Raw genomic sequence first — 7,234 nt, 5'->3', positions numbered from 1 at the left:
AAAAAAAAAAAAAACGGGGAGCGCGTCCACTTGACGCTTCCGTTTCGAAGAAAAGTGTTAACTTTAAACCTGCTCTCTCCCAAGTATTCTCTCTCAAATGAACCTGCATGTCATGACAAAGAGGGGTGGAGGATGTGTCGGGAAACAGTCACTGTGAGAAAACTTATTGCAAGCATGGTTGCACGAAATTTTTCCATGATGTGTGTTGTTAAATAACAAGCACTCTGTATCGACTTAGAATTCATTGTCGACCAAGAATCTCGGCAAGAATGGGCAGTTGTAAATTTACAACATATGTTATAAATCGAAATTACAAAATGTGTTGTAAATATTTCATAAGTCGCAGATACGAAATAAGTTGTAAATGTTTTATAAATCAAAAATACAAAAAAATAAAAATAAAAAATAGTCACACAGAGGAATGCCGTTGTGTGTGGTGAGTAAAAAATCGCATTAAAAGCATACAAACAAAACGGAATCGCGGACCCTAGAGGTGTGCGCATTTCATCACATCCTCGGCGAAACAACTCCCCCTCAGAGTCGTTCGCTGTGATGGCCCTTCCTTAAATACCTCCCCGGTGGCAAATGCAACTGACCCGGCTCGCGCTCCGCTGGTGCGCATCACAGTGATACCTCCCCTCCCTGATGAATGACACCGCCTGGGGGGCAGACGGGAGGCAAGAGAGGGGGGAGAGTCGCCCTAATGCCGTACGCACGCTTACCGCCCGCACGCAAACGCATTTGAAACACGGTCAAAAATACGAGATGAAAAATAATCTGTTGTGAATAAATGATGAAATGTAGGCCGGGCGCGTGTCCGAACGAACACCGCAGTGCCACGCGGGTTTGACCACTCCCTCCGCCTGCAAGGCGCCACAGCCCCTGCTGCCTTAGAGGGTATGCACACCCTCTCTACACAGCGACGTCTGCCCTGCTCCGATTCACCGGCGGCACAGGGTGTTCCACGCCGGCCCCGCACCGAGCCCCCTGCTTTACGCCGCGATACTGTACCGTACGACAGACGTGCCGGGCGGGTTTGCCTATCCTCACCAACCGCGGCGCCCTGCTGAGGCGGCCTCGAAGTGAGCAACACGCCAAAGACGCCGTGCATGCGCTGAACGTACAGAAACGTTTCGGTTTCCAAAGTTTCAAAACAGATTCTTCTTGAGATGTAAAGATAGGTGTATCGGCTGCCGACTCGTTTCGCGAGATTTTGTCGCTGCCTTCGCGTGGTAGAGAGACGTGGCGTGCGGCCGCAACGTGGCGGGGCGACGCGTGGCGTGGCCGGGCGAGTCTCGGCTGAGCTGGACGGACTGACGGAGTAGGGCGGAAAGGTAAGTCTGGCAGGAAACGGTGGCCTTGAGCTGAGCGGACCATTGCATGTTGGAGCAGGCGGCGAGAGAGCGAGAGGGAGAAGGAGCCTGCCACGAGGCTACGCTACTGGCTGCCCGAACAAAAGGCAAGAAACTTCTCTAGAAAATAAAAACAAGACCAAAGACGTGCTGCGCCAACTTTTAGTGGACGTTGTTTTATTTCCGCCTTTTTCTTTTAATTTAAGGCACCTCCAAGAATAATCTGTATAGTAAAGTTAGTTACTTGTTATAAAAATAAGTACGACTTTTCGGGCCAGGCTCTCAACCAGCTTAATGTGGTTTTCAGATTAATTTTTCCCCTCTCTTTTCAGGAAGCGTGAGAGGTCATGTGCGGTGGGCGTGGTGGTGCCGCGCTGGCGGTAGGGGAGCAGCTGATAAGCCTGATAACGCCCGGAGAGGGCCCCGCCCGCGCCCCGCCGCCGCGCTGCCCCCGGGGGATCGTGCGGGTGCAGCAGGAGGGCGAGGTGGGCCTTGGACTCGGGCTCAATGCATGATACAGTGAGTCCATCTTTCGAGTCGATTCCTTCCAATTCGAGCCGTTTGTCTACCTCCGGCGTGGCAATGCATCGCTTTATATATCGTCACGGGGGTATTTAAGACGGGGAGATAAGACGCAACGGGCGGTAAAATATGAACAGCTTTCGGCCCCCAAGCTCTGCTCACGTAGCGCATAGGCAACAACAAGAACAAGACGAAACAACGCCAAGAACACGCCCCCGATCGTATCGGAGGACATCACTGCCACCGATCTGCTCTCCGGGAGCCGAAACATGTCTGCTCTGAATACGAAGCAACTTTTGGAGGTTGAGATGCTGGGTGGAGGTTGAGCTGCGGCCAGCGCGCGCGGCAGCAGCAGCGCAGTGGCATTGATCTCTTTTCTCCCTTCCCAGAGGAGAGCGCTCAATGGACAACCGATAAATCGCGCCCCGATACTACATCATCGAAAAACTTTGGGGGAAATTAAATTATAGTCTTGGTCCTGCGTATCGCCCCACGGTATCGGCTACTGGAAGCAAAGATTACACCAAAACCTCGGCGAAATGGGCCGATGCATTGTGCGCGGGGGAGGCGCAGCCGCGGCGGGGTAAATAGTGCACTTCAACAACCCCGGCGGGGCGGTTGTCGTGGCGCATACGGCGGAGGGGCCGGCAGATGTGCTGATAGGTTCACCTGTTGTGGGGCGGGCGGGCACACCCCTCCCGGCGCGGCAACGGCGGCCCCTCGCGCTGCTGTGTTGTCTCGCCGCAAATTATGTCGACGCGGAAGGGCCGCCTTCCCCCGCCCCTTCTCCCGCGCTGCCCTGCCGCGGCCTCTTCCGCCTCCTGCAGGGCTGCCAACAACCACCCTCCCCCTCTCTCACACCTCCCGCCATAGGGCCGCGCACACACCCCCTTGTCTTGTATGCCTTGCAGTGCAGCCACCTTTAAATCACCCCCCTTGCTGCCGGGCAGATGCTTTATGGCATCTCGGTGCATCTGCCCGGTGAGCGAAAGCAAAAGTGGAGTGGCCACCCTGCTGCTGCTGCAGCCCGGTGATCGCCATGCTGACCGCAGCAGGCCTGCCCAGCCCACGCGGCAATAAAACGCGCTCCAAAGCAAACGACTGCAAGCGGGACCTTATCAGAGCCCCGCGGCCGTTCATCACTGATTTTCAAGCGCGCTGCTAAACACACGGTTGGGCCATCAGTTATGACGCCTTTTCACAGCAGATAGCGCCGCGCATCCCTCACACACATAAACGGTCCATCTTAAGTGTGTGTGTGGGGGGGGGGGGGGCATGTGTGTGTGTGTGAGTGTGTGTGTGTGTGTGTGCGCGCGCGCGCGCGAATGGACGCGCTGGCGAGCCTGTGTGTGCGTTTATCATTTTCATACAAACTCGTTGTACGCTATACTGGCTGTTTTGCATAGACTGACACCAGGTGACTCATTGATCATATCATTTCTCTTATCTAATCTAATTTCAATTCCGTGAAGGCCATTTTTTTTTCTTCATAAAAAAGGCGTATTTGTATATATTTACTACATAGACTGGAGTCGCAGCTGGGGGCGTCACATAGATTTGCTGCCCGCCCTCTCTCTCTCTTCCCCCTCGCCGCCCCACCACCGCGTCGTCGCACGGCAGCGCCCCCGCGCGCGCCACGCCCCGCACGCCGCCGCTGCTGATATTCGGGATTTATGACAGAATCTCGTGACTAAACTGCAGCCTGCACGCGATCATGGCCGGGCACCCCGTGCCGCACCCCGAGCCCCGCCGCACTGCCGCCCCCTCCGCGCGTGATACCCCTCCCAACGTCTACCTCTACTTTGTCACGTTAGACTGAACGAGCCGTATCTGTGCCCCTGTCGCTCGCACCTACGCCTCGTCCAAAGGAAAGGAGGGAAAAAATACACAACCCGCATCTTGATAAGAAACGGCGACAAGTTACGGCGCTTGTCGGTGGCCGAAGGCGGGGGAGGGGAGAGGGGGGAGTTCGGCCATATAGGTGGCTTACTTGCCTCACCACCAGCCAGTAGGTTACGGGTAGGTGTCGCAGGGGGAGGGGGAGGGAGGTATACCAAGCGGACAGACTGTCCAACTGAACAAGGCCGGGCAGGCGCTGTACACACTGCTCTAGCGGCACTGCAATGGACCACGCCCTGCCCCGTGGCGATCCTTGTGGCATTTTCATCTCTCGCAGTGATGGCTGCTGCGGCGAGGTTCGAAATGATACAGGAAAGTAGGAGAGTATAGTGAAAAGGTGCGCGGTCAAATAAAAAAGTTATTAAAATAAAAAACACGAAAAAAACACAAGGAAACATCATGATATGTCACCTTTGGTCCGTTTCCAGCCAATTAAGGAATTCATTTAAAAAGGCGGTGTTATAAGTGCTCGAAAGGGGTGGTGCGTCTTTCAAAATCAATGTCGGGAAAATAACACAGGTGCAGGCGTCTATCTCGAGGAAGTTCGACTCCATCTGCTGGGCGCGTCTTTCTCTCTCTCTTGATTTCTTTTTTGTTTCTTTCGTTTTCCGTGTCGGAGGTACCTCAACGTGAGGCGCGGTGCTCGTGGACGATGGCGGTGGTGTGGCAGCACTGTACTGCTGCCTCCACCTGTGTTTACCGCCCGAGAAAAATGAACAAGAAAAAAAGGGGGGAAGGGGGGAGCCTTCGGAATATATTAAAGTCATTACCTCATTCTTTTTGTTCTGCTGCATCGCTGCTTCCTTTTCCACCCATGTAGACTGTTCTGTCGGCTGCTGCTCCCTGGCGGTGGAACTCCCAACTACGCGTCGGACCCAGGTACCCGCTCGGCGACTTCCCGCCCAGGACGCGTCCACTCTTGGGATCCTTCTGCCTCCGTCCCGCTCCTTACGAGTCGCGTGCTGGAACAAGAGAGAGAGAGAGAGAGGGAGACGCTCGCGATTCCGTTTCCGGACCAACCATCAGTCTGCGACATGACGCATGTCGATAATGGCACGAAAGATAATGTGGGAAGGATGCACGGCGCAACCTTGACACATGTCAAGAGTTTACACTGCCGCGTTCCACCGCAGTCGGCGAGAAAATATCACAAAGCCTCAGGTAAAACTAAAACGGTCATAACGTGACGTCATATTCACGGTAAAAATAGTTTCTTTTATTTCAAGACCTGGTCTTGGATGCCACTGGCGTTCTATCCATAGGATCGAAGAGCGCGGGTCTTGAAATACAAGAAACTTTTTTTTTTAGCGTGTTAAAGCCGACCATGCAAAATGTCGGTGACATAAATATGACCTCGTCTTGTCTGTCGCTAGACATGCAGAGCACGATAAGCCCCGCGTAAACCTAAACTGACAGAACAACTTGTCCAGATAAGCGTAAGAGAGGTGTAATGGAGTGATCGGTGGGGTGTGTTGTTTTATGTGACTGTCGTTGTAAAACCGTATAATGGCGGGCATTAAACGACGCGACTTGCTGTCCGCTCGCGACAAAAGGCGGGCGCGCTGCTGTGTGTCCGTGGCACGTCATGTGAAGCGACCAATTAACTTGACATTACCTAATCCCACGAAAACACATGGGGATGTGCGCGCGCAACAGGCAACAGTTACGCCCCTCCTAGCCCGGGCCAGCCCTGGCCCCCCTGGGGGCAGGCAACCTGGAACCACCGCGGGTAGGTCAGGGATTAAAGTGCCATCACACGGGGCCGGTAATGCGAGCTCGGAGAGCCTATTTGTGAACGGAATTACATGTATTACCTTCCCTTCTCACTTTCACGGCACCTCTCGGCACATCTCACTGCTTGTCTGCTGCCTGCTCACAGAGCAATGACTCGGAATGACATAATGGGGGCGCTTTACAGGGGTAAAATGCTCGTGCCCACTCCATCAATCATCATTTCCACAGCTAAAACCATAGTATTCAAAAGCGATTTTCATAGCCGCTAAAACAAGCAGAATCACATATTTTCACCAATTACAATAACAAACCCCCACCTCTGTAAATGTTCAACGTGTGAGGGCTCTAAAAACTTTAACTCTTGGATCATCAAACTTTTGTTTTCGAGACGACCCCGCTGCTGCTTTCTTCAGTCGTCTTTCTCCAAAGACGGTGGCCGTGACCGTCAACCGCCCGGCGAGGTGGCGGCGGCGGCGGAGCGCCGGGGGACTGTTACAGTAATCGGCCTGTAATTGCTCTACCTCCGCAGGCTCTCTGGGTCTGTGCGGCGAGGCTCAGCCTATTGTGCGAAAGGTGTTTAACAATCTGATCTACGATCCGTGCGGCCGGCGCGGCCAAAGGCGGCCAAAGGCGGCCAAAGGCGGCGCCTTCTCAGGTATAACAAGCGCCACAGAACAGAAAACGCATATCGGACTTGTTTGTGAATACACCGCGTCATATGGCCCGCGGCGCCCCGGCGGCGGGTCAATGTCAACGGCAGTTTGTTGCCCCGATAGTGACGCTTATTTGACATGCTAAACGCCCCGCCGGGCGACACCGGCACCTTCCCCGTCCAGCAAGAAGAGAGTCGCGCTGTTCGCGCGGGTTTTTGTTTGCCGACGACACAATCTTAGAAACAGTTGGCTTATTTCTTACCCATCCTTTCCACCGATACTGTACAGCGAGTGCTTTACAATCGATTCCTCCTGAGGCGATGAGGGTATTAACCTGCGCTGAATAAGAAAAAAGCGTGCTTTCAAAAAGAAATTTGAAGTGCAACCTACTGAGTTGTCACACAAACCGTCCAATACACCATTTGAATAAATAAAAACAAAGTATTTTTTTTTAAGTACGACCTCCACCCATAGCGTCATCAATCTTGCACAGCGAGGATACAATGCCCCGGCGCTGCTGTGACAGAAAATCATTTTCTGCGCACAATAACAGGGGCTCTAATCTACCCGGGGGCGTAAAGGGTAGGGTCGTTATGGCCCGCCTGGCCCCCCGGGGCTTTTGGAGTGTTCGATATACCATCATGCCCTCTGTGGGCTCCCATTATCACCTCCCACTCGTCGTGCACGCATCGAGCTGAAACCGTGCGACGATACCGACAAAAACACCCTATACCGACCACCGCGCTGCTCCGCCTACGTCATGTAAAATGCCACATATTTTTTTTTTTTCCTTTCCTGGAGTCCGTGCGAGCACCGTGTGCGTGGAAGGATGACAAAGGATGACAGCGACCTTTTGGTCGCGCAATTTTTAAATTTTTCACAACACAACGTGTCTAGGCCGCGGCGGGCAGAACGCACACACACACCGCACCCCATGTGTGAGAAAGGAGTTAGCGCCGCGTACATTATTGAGCCGAGCGATGTTTGCCCGATGCACCGCTAAACAACGACGCGCTAATGCGCGTTGGGGCCGCGGCACGCGCGCCGGGGGCGTAACGTCGGGGCAAAGAGGGG

The 7,234-nt window shown here is 53.8% G+C and overlaps 1 long non-coding RNA gene across 1 annotated transcript in view; it reads right to left on the bottom strand.

The window, feature by feature from the left end:
• Positions 1-4,179: 4,179 nt before the first annotated feature.
• Positions 4,180-7,234, bottom strand: part of LOC127749319 (uncharacterized) — a 6,227-nt gene continuing 3,172 nt past the window's right edge. The window contains exons 2-3 of the long non-coding RNA XR_008011078.1: positions 4,544-4,735; positions 4,180-4,463 (exon numbers count right to left, since the gene is read on the bottom strand). This is a non-coding gene — a long non-coding RNA (uncharacterized LOC127749319). The remainder of the gene's footprint in view (positions 4,464-4,543; positions 4,736-7,234) is intronic.

Source organism: Frankliniella occidentalis, unplaced genomic scaffold (assembly GCF_000697945.3).
Source record: "Frankliniella occidentalis isolate FOCC.00 unplaced genomic scaffold, Focc_3.1 Scaffold45, whole genome shotgun sequence".
NCBI classification, from domain to species: domain Eukaryota; kingdom Metazoa; phylum Arthropoda; class Insecta; order Thysanoptera; family Thripidae; genus Frankliniella; species Frankliniella occidentalis.
Note: the sequence above shows the minus strand (reverse complement) of the source record. Positions and strands in the feature narration are given on the sequence as shown.